A 13,992-nucleotide genomic window follows, 5' to 3' on the forward strand; every position below is an offset into this window, starting at 1 on the left:
GGTCTTTAGAAGGTTTAAGCTGGGAGTCTACTTTGTTCGAGATGCTCATGTGGCTGCTGTGTGGAGAAGGAATGCAGGGGAGCAGGAAAGGAGACAGACATACAGGGAGGCCAGAATGGCAGCGTATCCAGTATGGCTCTTTCCAGGCTAACTCCTTCAGGGCAGAGACCTAGCCTCATTCATCTCCATTCCTCTAATGTACAGAGTGGTGTGTCACACAGTTTGTTGAATGAAAGAATGAATGAGGACACATAAGAAGAGATGGCCTTTTCGCGCTCAGCTAATACACAACAGTAGGTTTGTTCCATGGGACTTATCATAGCCCTGGTGATTCTTGGAAGAACCTTTTCCATGACCCAGAAATGAGCTGGGAAAGGAGTACGTGTGATGGAATCAGAAGCCCTTTGTACAACGTTTGTTCCAGACAGCCAAATTTGAGGAAGGTGCCCAGGCAGCCTCAGCGCCCATCCTTCACTCAGCAAACCGTTCTTGGGCACCTGCTCTTCGCCAGCTGGGAGAGACCCTACGCAGCTCTCAGCTTCTAAAGCCTAGACTGCCTTAGCAATTTCCCCAGAGTCCTTCTACCCCACCCAAGATGTCACAATCAGCCCCGTCTACCAGGCAAGGAAGTGAAGGGCAGAGAGGTGAGTGAACTGCCATACTATGAGCCCTTAACCTGCAGGACCTCTTGGTCTAAATATATTTTTCTTTTTTTTTGGCCACGCTGCCCATGGCATGTGGGATCTTAGTTCCCCGACAGGGATCAAACCTGCGCTCCCCGCATTGGAAGGGCGTAGTCGTAACCACTGGACAGCCAGGGAAGTCCCAGGACCTCTTAGTCTGGATTCAGGAGTCCCTGCCAGCTGGGTGCCCAGCCCTGTTGGCCTGGGGATGCAGGAATGAACACTCTCTTGCCCTTGGGGAGCTCATACACTGTTAAAGATCATTATGGCAATAATTAGAGGGTTATACAGGGTGCTGTGGGAATGCATAAGATGCAGGCACTAACTTAGCCAAGGGTATGAAAAAACTGAAGAAGTTGGGAAACTAGCATTTGATCTGTATAACAACCTTTTGAGCTAGGTGATGATATTCCATTTTATAGGAAAGGAACAAAGCTCAAAGAGGTATACTGATTTGCCCAAGGTCTTGCCGCTAAGAAGCAACAACAGAGGGAGTGGAATCTGGTTCTCTAGATTCCTAGTCAAGAACCCTTTACAGACAAGGACAGAGTACTTCCCACATGACCTCTGGGCCTGCCTCACTCATCTGGCATGGCCATGGTCTCGGAGACCAAGTAGCCACTTGTCAGGGGCAGCAGCAGAACCCACAAAACAGACTGGACAGGGCTCAATGGTTATTCTATATCCCAAGCCCCACACACACGTCTCATAATTTTACCCAAGATTCCTGGTATATTAGACTCTAGTTATAACTGTAAGAAACTTAGGACTATCCTGGTGGCGCAGTGGTTAAGAATCTGCTTGCCAATGCAGGGGACACTGGTTCGAGCCCTGGTCCAGGAAGATCCCACATGCCGCAGAGCAGCTAAGCCCGTGCGCCACAACTACTGAGCCTGTGCTCTAGAGCCCAGGAGCCACAACTACTGAGCCTGTGCTCTAGAGCCCAGGAGCCACAACTACTGAGCCCACGCACCACAACTACTGAAGCCCGCATGCCTAGAACCTGTGCTCCACAACAAGAGAAGCCACCACAGTGAGAAGCCCACGCACTGCAATGAAGAGTAGCCCCCACTCGCTGCAACTAGAGAAAGCCCACGCGCAGCAACAAAGACCCGACACAGCCAAAAATAAATAAATAAAATAAATAAATTCAAAGAAAAAAAAGATAAACTCTAAAACAAAAAACATATACCAAAAAATAGGCCAAAAGCAGAGCACCAAAAATCAAAGAATATAGAAAAAGAAATATAGTGAATATAACAGAATCTAAGAAAATTCAACTCAAAGCTATATATAAGAGACTGTGTTATAATAAAGTGATCCAGAATGGCTGAAAATGAAAGGTCTAGAAGATAATGGTAATCACCTAAATCTGAATCTCTCCACATATCATCCCAGAAAAAAACCACAAGACCAACAAGGACCAGAAATAACACCATCTTTGACCAATGCCTTCAGCATTATTAGGAGACAAAACATACCACAAACTTCAAATAATCAGCGAGCAGAGAAATAAACAACCAATTCTAACAGAGCTCCCACTGCTGCTGCCAGTCTGTGAGTACACAGAACAGAGAAAGGGAAGGCTTAAGAGACTCCATGAAAAATAAGAAAAAGAGATGAAAAACTTAAAGCACAGACAAAATCACCTTCAGAATTAGAATGTCCCACACCAAGTAGCCCCCACTGGCCGCAACTAGAGAAAGCCCGCACATAGCAACGAAGACCCAACGCAGCCAAAAAAATTTTTTAACTTAAAAAAAAAAAAAAAACTTAAAGCAGTTATCTAAAAAAGGAAATTTATTGATTCACCTAATGAAAAATCCTTGTACAGGGACGACTTAGATTCAGGTTCTGACACCGTCATCAGGAAGAATTTAATCTCACTCTGCTTTCCTCTGTGTGGCCTCTTTCCTGGGCAGACTTTCTCCAGAAGGTGGAGATGGCCACTGGCAGCTTCAGGTTTATATCCTGATAGATTGGTAACTGCAGTGGAAAGAACATCTTTCTTTTGGTTCCAACAAAAAATTCTGGAATTGACTCATTAGCTGGTTTGGATCTGTTCCCATCCCTAAACCAATCGCTGCAGCTAGGGGAAATGGTGCTCTCATTTGGGGCCTGGGAAGGAGTATCCTCCACCTAAAACACATTGACTGAAAGAGGGAGAGATGTGCATCCCTAAAAGAAGAAAGTGTGGAGCTCCTTCTGTACTAGGGGAGAAGAGTGGATGTGGGTGGGCAAAAATAACTGTTGTCAGCCATACTCAGTGATTATCTTTACTTGACCATTTCTTTAATTTTTTGAGATACAGCATACATTCAGTAATGTGAGCCAATTTTTAGAGTACAGTTTGATGAGTATAGTGTATACACCTGGGCAGTCGCCCTCCAGATCAAGATATAAAACATTGTCAGTTCCCCAGAAGGTTGCCTTGTTTCCCTTCCTAGTCAGTATCCCACAGAAATAAACACTGTCTTGACCTCTATCACCATAGATTAGTTTTGCTTGCTCTTGAATTTATAAAAAGGGACTCATACGTACATCCACTTTTGCTCAATATTATGTCTGTGAGATTCTTCCGTGTTGTGTGTATCAGAAGTTCATTTTTTTTTTAAAAAGTTCATTTCAGGGACTTCCCTGGTGGCGCAGTGGTTAAGAATCTGCCTGCCAATGAAGGGACACGGGTTCGATCCCCGGTCCAGGAAGATCCCTTTTCCTCTGTGAGAACTCCCTTGGCCACAGAACCAACTACTGAGCCTGCGCTCTAGAGCCCGCGAGCCACAACTACTGAGCCCACGTGCCACAACTACTGAAGCCTGCGCACCCTAGAGCCCGTGCTCCGCAACAAGAGAAGCCACCACAACGAGAAGCCCGCGCACCACAATGAAGAGTAGCCCCCGCTCGCCGCAACTAGAGAAAGCCCACGCACGGCAATGAAGACCCAGCACGGCCAAAAAAAAAGTTCATTTCTTTCATGCTGTATAGTGTGCCATTATATGAATATACCACAATTTATCCACTCTACTGTTAATGGACAATTAGGTGGTTTCTAGTTTTGAACTATTATAAATAAAGCTATTGTAAAAAATTTTGTATGCGTCATTTGGTGTGCATGTGCACGCATATACCCAGGAGTGGAATTGCTGCATCATAGGGTAGGTATGTGTTTAGCTGAACTAGATAATGCTGAATACTTTTCCAAAGTGGTTCTACCAACTTACATTTCCACCTGCAGTGTAGGAGAGTTTGTGCTCCACATCCTTGTCAGCACTCGGTATTGTTGATCTTTCTAATTTTGACCATTCTGGTGGCACCCAGGAATTTGAATCCAAGGGTCTTGTCTTCATATCAGGGCTCCTCTTACTCTGAGCACCCCTGAGATCAGGTTTGAATTTCTGTAGGCTGGAATGTTCTCCAGTGTGGCCCAGGACCCACAATACACAATCCAGAAGGTAAACATCAGAGGAAGCTCCTGCCCATGGTTCTGTGGCCAAGGGAGTTCTCACAGAGGGAAAGGCATCAGCCCTGGAGAGGCAGCCCAGTGCAGTGGCAAAGAACTCAGGCTCTGGAATGGGGCAGCCAAGGTTCAGACTCCAGCTCTGCCACTGCAGGACTGTGTGATCTTGGTTAGTTGATCTGTGCCTCAGGGTAAAACATTAGTACTTACCTACCTTATAGGGTTATTGAGAGAATTAAAAGAACAGATACATATGAAACAATTACAGTGACACATGAGAGAGGCTATGTAAATGATGACTACTGTTTCTATCATTGGCCTGGGGAGGTAAGTCTATAGGCAGATGTCATCTGGCTCAGCCCCCTGTATTAAGACTCAGTGATTTATGAAATACCAGAACCTAATTCAGTCTGATTGAGGGAGGAAAAAAGGCAAAGGCGGTTGCCTTTTTGGTCAACATGTTGACCAAAGGCGGTTCTTCCCTGGGCTCCAGCAAGAAGTCATCTTCCACTGATATGGAACTTCGACTTATCTCAGACACCCCAGGTGCTGCAGCCAATGACACCTGAGGAGAAGATGAAATGGAATCGTGCAGGTAAAGCTCTTAGCTCAGAGCTGGATGCACAGCAAGTGTTGGCATGCAACTGCCCCTCAATGCAGACACAGAACTGTGTATGTACCCATATAGCTGCCAGGAGGAATGTCATGGAGGACACTGGTCTGGGATTCTGGATCCCTGGGCATTGGTCTGAGCCCTGTCACCAGCTTCATGTGACCTGAAGCCTAGGTATTTTCTTGTGAACTAGAAATTAGAAGAAATCACAGTTCTCAGCCAAAGTCCTAAAGAGGTGGTGATGGGCAGGGGTTCTTCCCAGAGATGGTAAAGAAGAAAGACCTTCCCTCATAGCAGCCCCTGTCAGATGAGCTATTCCAACCCCTAACCAGGCCTTCTGATGGGCAGTCAATAGTGTCAAAAGAATAGGAAAAACAATTTCTCCCTCTCACCATCTGTCCACCTAACAACCTCACCTACTCTGCCCTGTGCCAAGCCCATATTACAGAGAGGGCAGACACGGCCCTGCTCTGGCACTCCCAGTCTCGTTGTTCTCCATTAATGCCGCTTCGTCCACCCAGGAGCTTCAAAACCCTGAAGAAACCTTATGGTTCTGTAAATGGGTCAACTCTATAGTGCAATGACCCCACCAGCCACTAGGTGGAGAAAGCTCCTTTTTTTGGTGGGACAAAGTAAACCAGCCTCAGGACCCTACTGTTTGTTTGTTTGTTTGTTTAATTTTGGCTGCATTGGGTCTTTGTTGCTGCGCGCGGGCTTTCTCTAGTTGCGGCGAGCGGGGGCTACTCTTTGTTGCGGTGCGCGGGCTTCTCATTATCGTGGCTTCTCTTGTTGTGGAGCACGGGCTCTAGGCATGCAGGCTTCAGTAGTTGTGGCACGTGGGCTTAGTAGTTGTGGCTTGCGGGCTCTAGAGCTCAGGCTCAGTAGTTGTGGCGCACGGGCTTAGTTGCTCCTCAGCATGTGGGATCTTCCCGGGCTAGGGCTCAAACCCGTGTCCCCTGCATTGGCAGGCGGATTCTTAACCACTGCACCACCAGGGAAGCCCCAGGACCTACTGTTTAAATTAATGCCAAAGAGCATAGAATGACTTTTCCTGAGCCTCTGTATTTGATATTTCATTTAGCTCTCAAGACTACATGAAAAGGTTCAATTTAACAGGAGAAACTCAGAGGCAAAGTCTTGCAAAGCTTACACAACTAAGACATAGCATGGCGAGATAATGACCCCCCCATGCTCCCAAGTCTTAGCATAACTTACCAGGTGTCCCTCTGGAAGACACCTCTGAGGACTGTAATTTAGTCACCTGCCTGGGAGTACACCTGATGTCTAGCCAGCTTATCAGCATTTCTTTTACTCTTTTCACTTGGGTAATATCTCTGCTCCATTCTTAGACCCTGTGGTTCTGAGAGACTAAACCTACCTCCTGTTTGCAGGGGTGAACCTGTGGCCCAGACCTGGGCAATCAGAATCATAAGTCTGGAGCTGTTAGTTGCCAACACATAAGGATAGTCTGCCTGATAATTAAGTCAGCATGGAGGAAAACAGAGCTGAGAGATGAGAAGAGACTGATTTCTAATGAGCACCTGGATCCAACCATGCCTGAAGCTAATACTCTTGGGACTTTTTAGTTATGGGTCAGTCAGTTTAAATTGACTTTCTATCAGTACAACCAGGAGTTCTGCCTAATACACGCTCCAGCTCCCCTTATCAACCTAAAGATTTCTACTCATCCTGAGAAGATTTTTCAACTCACCCCAAGGCTGAGTTGGCTGCCCTTCTGTGCTCCCAGATGCCCTGTGCCCCCTCTAGCATTACTTTTAATATTCTGTGTTATGATCTGTTTAATTCCCTGTCTCCTCTTTTTTTTTTTTTTTTAATTAATTTATTTATTTATTTATGGCTGTGTTGGGTCTTCGTTTCTGTGCGAGGGCTTTCTCTAGTTGTGGCAAGCAGGGGCCACTCCTCATCGCGGTGCGCGGGCCTCTCACTATCGTGGCCTCTCTTGTTGCGGAGCACAGGCTCCAGACGCGCAGGCTCAGTAATTGTGGCTCACGGGCCCAGTTGCCCCGCGGCATGTGGGATCTTCCCAGAACAGGGCTCGAACCCGTGTCCCCTGCATTGGCAGGCAGAGTCTCAACCACTGCGCCACCAGGGAAGCCCTCTCTGTCTCCTCTTTTAAACCAGAAACTCTCTGAGGTCAGGAACTGGGTCTTATGCATTACCCTGGGTCCCTGGTGCTCAGCATAGGACTGTGATTATCTTAATAACTGCTTGGTGATTGAGTAAATTAATGGATAAGTGAATAAAAGTGGATATGGGCTGGTGTGGACCATTGCAGGAATTTTCCACAAAGTTTTTTTTTTTTTTTTTTGGCTGCACTGGGTCTTGGTTGCGGCATGTGGTATCCAGTTCCCTGACCAGGGATCGAACCTGGGCCCCCTGCCTTGGGAGCACAGAGACTTAGCCACTGGACACCAGGCAAGTCCCTACACAAAGACTTCTTGAAAGAGCTGAGCCTCTAGTGATTATCAGGGTCAAAGGAACCAGGTTGCTGGGTGGGAAGGGAGTGAAAGGACATAGAAGTTATGGGGTATAGTAGATTGTTTCAGTAATGGTCTCTCATGATTCTTTGCCTCCCTGGGTCTGTGCCCTTTTGCAATGTGACTTTGTCACTCTAGGCATCAACATAGGGAGTCCATTTCCCAACCTCTTGAATCTAGGCTGGCCTTGAGACTTGCTTTGCTCAGAGAATGCAGTAATGTGACATTGTGCAACTTTCAAGGCTAGGACTTAGGCCTTGCAGCTTCCACTCCTGCCACCATGCAAAGAAGTCTGGGCTAGACTGCGTGGAAATGAGAGACCACGTGGAGAGAGAAGCCAGCAGTCTGTTCCACATATATGAAGGAGACCATCTTAGACTGTCCAGTCTAAGTGGAGCCACCAGCATAGGCGATCTCAGGAGGTACCAGCAGAACTGCCAAGCTGAGCCCAGCTAATCCACAGAATCATGAGGAATAATAATGTTTTAAACCACTAAGTTTGGGGATGGTTTATTGCACAGTAAAGGATCACAGAATCACCAAGTATCCATACCTTGTTTTGGCCTCCTCGTATCTATTTATCTGTCTTCCTATAATAGGGTTTTCCTGGAGGAGCCTCACCCTCAGCTCCTGTGGTCTGGGTAGGGATGACCTCTACCCTCCTGGCTTCTGCTAGAAGCTTTGGGAAAGAGTTGCCAAATAGGAGGGTCTTGAGCCCAGAGCTGTTGGTAACCTTCTTTGTCACCTCTTGGGGAGCATCTGCTGGAGAAAGGAGCCCTCAGGAAGAAAAGAGAAGAGAGAATGAGTCATGATCCAGCTGTTCCTGAAGACTGTCCACCCCTGGACTTTAAAATGCAAAAGCCAATCAATTCACTATTTTGCTTAAGCCCATTAGAGTTGGGATATCTGTAACTTGCACCTGAGGGCCAGGAAGTTGGATAGGAGCTGAGCAGTTCCTGGCAGAGGGCTGTTAGGGTAGGAGAGAGGTCTCTGGAGTGTATGGGAAAGGGAATTTATTTTTCCTCAGTGCCTACTGTATGCCAGGATCCTGGAATGAGACACAATCTCTGTCCTAGAGGACCTAATGGGTTCAAGTGACTAATTACAATTGTGATAAAATGCTGGGAAGGAAAATGCCCATACAGCCAGAGCATATATAGGGGGGCTGAGCCTGGACTGGGGGTGGAGCAAGGGAGATCTCCCTGAGGAAGTGACATTCACACTGAGACTGGAAGGTTTGAATAGGAATTAGGCTGTGGGTGACAGGGGAGAGGTGCCGGGGAGGGGGACGTGATGTTCCAAGCAGAGGGAACAGCATGTGCCAAGGCACTGAGGCAAGAAGATGCTTGTCACCTTGAAGGAGGGAGAGTGTGTCACCAGGTAAGGGGAGAGACTAGCAGGAGCCACGTCCCTGAGGATGTATCAAGATTTTCAGCAGAAAGCAGCAAAAATAAACTCTAGCTAGTTTAAGTTCAAGGAACTACCAAGAGCGCTAAAGAACTGGGCTCGAGCTATATAAACAGCATCCTGCCCGTATCACGTCACAGAACAGGTACAGAAAGGACAGCGTTGTCCCCACCAGTACTAAGCACTGGACACTGCTGCCTGTGTCCCTAGTCCAGCTAGCTCAGACATAGGACAAGATTTCACTGCCCTGTGCCCAGGAGCTCAGTCTTGTCACCACAGCCCCCACCAGAGAACATTCCTCCTGGGCCTCCCAAGCCCCACTTGTGGGTATCACTGGCTCTCTGGAGTGGATGGCGCAAATTGGCAGAACCTGGGCCTTAGCTGGAAGAGAAACTGGGGGAATAGCTAGCATTTTCGGCTCCTGTTCTAAGAGGTGAACTCTGCCACAGAAAATGGGGGTATTGCCCAAACCTTAGAAAAGGGTTCAGATGACAAACACCAGAGTAAGATCTGATCTTATGGTGGTTCTAAAATATGTCCATGCTTTTTTAAAAGTAGTCCTCTCTTCAGGAAGTCAAGTTCAATTTCCTCTCCCCCACCCCACTCCCCACCCCAAGTGGGCTATAATTAGTGACTAACTCCTGACAATTAGAATAACGTAGGAATGACAAGAGTATGACTCTGAGAGTAAATCATAAAAGACATGCAGTCAGTCTTTCTTGGATCATCAGCTCTGAAGAAAACCAGCTGACATGTCCTGAGGACACTCAAGCAGCCCTGTGGAAAGGCTCACATGGAGAGAAGTGAAGGGCTCCTGCCAATAGTCAGCCAAATGTTTGTTATTTTAAGCCATTAAGTTTGGGGGTAATTTGTTATGCAGTCACAGATAACTAATACAGGTCTTTATTCTAAAAGTAATGGGAAACCATTGAAAGGTTTTAAAGAAATTGGAGCAGTGACATGAATTTGCTGACATATAAACAGATGAGTAGTATGGCCTAAGAGCCAACAGAGGATGGTGGAGACACAAAAGAGAGAGGAGAAATTTCTACTGGGGAGGATATTTATTAGGAGCCTCTTATTTATAAAGAGTTTTGAGGAAAAAGAAGTCAAATTAGGGACTTCCCTGGTGGCACAGTGGTTAAGAATCACCTGCCAATGCAGGGGACATGTGTTTGATCCCTGGCCTGGGAAGATCCTGCATGCGGCAGAGCAACAAAGCCCATGTGCCCCAACTAGTGAGTCCACGTGCCACAACTACTGAAGCCCACGTGCCTAGAGCCCATGCTCTGCAACAAGAGAAGCCACCACAATGAGAAGCACGCGCACCACAATGAAGAGTAGCCCCTGCTCGCCACAACTAGAGAAAGCCTGTGTACAGTAACGAAGACCCAACGCAGCCAAAAATAAATAAATAAAAGTAAATAAATTTTTTTTTAAAGTCAAATTAACTTAAGAAAAAAAGTATTTGGGTCACATAAATGAAATGTTCAAAGAGGTAATGGCTTCAGGCATGGCTGGATCCAGGTACACTTCATCTTTTGGCCCTCTTGTTTCCTGTGTTGGCTTCACTCACAGGCAGGCTTACTCAAGCAGCTCTAGGCTTCCATATTCATACTTCAGTAACCTCTGAGAGTGTTAGTTTCCCATTAGTTCCAATAAAAGGCCCAGACTGGCTCTTACTGGCCCTGTTTGAGTCGCATGCATGCTCACCCCAACCCAGTCACAATAGGCTGGAGATGGAATATTCTCATTGTCCAGGTCCAGGGGCACATGCCCACCACAGGAGCCAGGAAGAAGTGTTGGCTCTACCCAAACATCTCATGAATTCAGAGTAAGAGAGGGCCAGGACCTCGAAGAAAATTAAGAGGCTGTTTCCAAAGAGAAGAAAAGGGTTTAAATGTCCAGATCAGCATGGTTAGGAACTGTCTCAGAGAAAAAGGAATGCTTGAGAGGAGTTCAGAAAGCTGAATGGCAGGCATCTGGTGGGATAGCTGGAGGGAGGGAAGGAGGGACAAGCAGGACTCAGGAAGGACAATCCCAGCAACAAGAACAGCAAGTGCAAAGGCACCAAGGTGTGAAAAATCGGGCCTGTTCAGGAGGGCCTGCCTGGAGCTCAGTGCAGCTGGAAAACAGAGAGGGGAGATGGGACAGGAGAGAGCAGTAGACACCAGTTTTGAAGGGTCCTGAGTGCCAGGCTGAGGAGCTGGGGATGCCAGTGGGTGATGAGGAGAGAGTAGTTGAAGCTGAGGAGTGACTTCGTTAGGTCTGTGTTTTAAATACGTCATTGTGGGGCTGATGAGGAAATTGGTGATACAGAGGCTATTATGTGCTTGCCCAATGCTCAGGCACTCCTTCTTTTTAATAGACCCAGGTTTTGGGGGCTTCCCTGGTGGTGCAGTGGTTAAGAATCGCCTGCCAATGCAGGGAACACAGGTTCGAGCCCTGGTCCGGGAAGATCTCACATGCCGCGAAGTAACTAAGCCCGTGCACCACAACTACTGAGCCCGCGTGCCGCAACTACTGAAGCCGGTGCGCCTAGAGCCTGTGCTCCGCAACAAGAGAAGCCACCACAATGAGAAGCCCGCATACCGCAACAAAGAGTAGCCCCCGCTCGCCGCAACTAGAGAAAGCCAGCGTGCAGCAATGAAGAGCCAACGCAGCAAAAAATAAATAAAATAAAATTTTTTAAAAATATTAAAAAAATAAAATAGACCCAGGTTTTGTTAGGGAAGACAATGTGTCCACCAGAATGAATGTATGTACTTCCCAGCCTCCTTTGCAGCTAGGCATGGCCATGTGTCACTGTCTGGTCAAAGAGATAACATCAGAAGTTGCTGGGTGCAGATTCAACTCTTTGGGTCTTCTTCCTTCCTCCTGCCTGAACACAAATGTGATGGAAGGAGTTGAAGCTACCATTTTGCAACCATGAGGGAAAAGTCTAGAGAATTGAAGAGACCACAATCCTAATGACTTCAGAACCACCTTCACCCACCTCCAGACTTGGGGCTAAGTGGGGGATGAATAAACCCTCATTTTGTTTAAGCCCTTGTCATTTAGGTTTTCTATTATTTGTGTCCAAACAAAATCCTACATGGTCTAGGTGGTAATCAGGCAAGGTAGGAAAGAGTGAGGGTCCCTCTGGGGCTTGTTTCCTAATTCCCTTCAGACCACCAACCCTCTAACCCTTCCTGCCCAGACTCTGCCACTTTCCAGCTATCCTGGCCTCCTCTTTTCTCCAAACAAATGTTCATGCCAAGACCCAGAGGGTGTACACCCAAGTCTATAAAGACCTGAGTCTGGCAAACCATGAAAACTCCCAGACACTCCGTGTCCTAATAAGCCAGGACACAGGCTCACAGTATCTGAGACCAGGAATGAGGGACCAGGGGTGCTGCTGAGATTCTGGGAAGTAGCAGGACTAGCCCAGAGAGAGCCTCAGATCCCTCATAGCCCATTCCCCTCCATCGCACTTAGTCCAAGGGGGCCTTCCTGAGAGCACTCCCAGACTGCCAACATCAGGGGCAGGCTCCCTGCTTCCACCACCAAGGCCCTGGGCAGCCTGCAATTCCTGGCTTTGTTGTTGCCAGAGTAGAAATTGGATGTAGATGTTCCCACTGGGTGGGGAATGAAGAGGTATGAGGGCTGGAGGAGAGGTGACCTTCACAGTCCCTCCCTTTTGGTCACAGGAGTGTATTTCCCATACCTTGGAGCGGGTCCTATCTAGGCCCATAGTTGCTAGTATTAGTATTGGCTACTCTTTCCTGAATACAGGCTGTATGCATGACGGTTTAGACACATCATTATCACACTGAGTCCTCACAGAAGAGCTGTTATTCCCATTTTATGGAAAATGAAACTGAGGCTTAATGTTAAGTGACTTATCCAAGGTCACAAAGTTTTCAGCATTCAAACCCTCATCTGTCTGGCTCTAACACCCAGCCTTTCACCACTCAGTTTCTCTCAGTGTCACCTCCATTTTGCAAGCCACGCCAGACCTCCCCGGAGCCTGTGGGAGAAACCAGAAGAGAAAAGGGTTGGAAAAAATGGCAAAATAATAATAATTGTCAATTCTGAGTAGCAACTGTATGCTATTACCCTGTGTACTTTTTCTATATTTTAAAACTCCCTCAAAATAAAAATTGTTTTAAAAGAAAGAAATGAAGGAAAGAAGAGCAGAAAGCACAGGACTGGGTCAGAGGCTGGGGCCAGGCCTGTGCTGGAGTGGGGCCTGGGCAGGGGCTCAGGGCAGCCCTTCTGCACAAGAGCCCCAGTGTTCACTGGGCCCGGCTGCCATCCAAGAACAACATGGTAGGCACCAGGCAGTGTCTACCCCCTCCCCACGACTCTGCTCCCAGGCAGGTGAGGGGTAGGGCCTGGCCTCAGGAGTCCCTCCTAGCCCAGCCTTGCAATCCAGGATTCCAGAGCCTGCCAACCCCTGCCTTGGGCCTGGTACTTCATAGGTGCCCCATCAATACTTGGCCAAATGGGCAGAGGGAGCAACGCCCAGACCTATCCCCCACAAACACACTCACCTTCAGGTGAATCTCCACCTTTCTGGGCCACAGTTAAGGACAGGGGCAGAAAGTAGGCTGATGTGTTAGCACCTATCAGCCCAGCTCTGCAGAGAGTCACCCTGAGCTCTCCCTCCCCTTTTTGTTTCCAAAAGAGTAGGGTTCAAGTCTCACCTCCATTGTTCACTTGCTATGTGACTTAGGGCAAATCATTCCATCTGCCTGAGCTTCTGTTTTCTCACCAGCAAAAGGGAGCTAAGGATTCCTACCCCCATTTGGCTTGAGGGAAGGATAAAGATGCAATGAATGGATAACATCTAGCCTAGCATGTTTCCTGGCATACAGTGGGAACTCAGCCAAGGGGAGGACTTCTTCCTTACTTCCTGTTCTGGTGAAACCCATTCTCTTAACTCATTCATTTCCTCCAAAACCCCTGAGGAAAAAGAAGTAGGGGGACTTCCCTGGTGGCGCAGTGGTTAAGAATCCGCCTGCCAATGCAGGGGACATGGGTTCGAGCCCTGGTCTGGGAAGATCCCACATGCTGCGGAGCAACTAAGTCCATGCTCCACAACTACTGAGCCTGAGCTCTAGAGCCCACAAGGCACAACTACTGAAGCCCGCGCACCTAGAGCCCGTGCTCTGCAGCAAGTGAAGCCACCGAAATGAGAAGCCCGCGCACCGCAACGAAGAGTAGCCCCCACTTGCCACAACTAGAGAAAGCCCGCATGCAGCAATGAAGACCCAACGCAGCCAAAAATTAATTAATTAATTAAAAAAAACAAAAAAGAAGAAGTAGGGGTGAGCCCAATTTTCTGGATAA

This window comes from Eubalaena glacialis, chromosome 4 (assembly GCF_028564815.1).
Source record: "Eubalaena glacialis isolate mEubGla1 chromosome 4, mEubGla1.1.hap2.+ XY, whole genome shotgun sequence".
NCBI lineage: Eukaryota > Metazoa > Chordata > Mammalia > Artiodactyla > Balaenidae > Eubalaena > Eubalaena glacialis.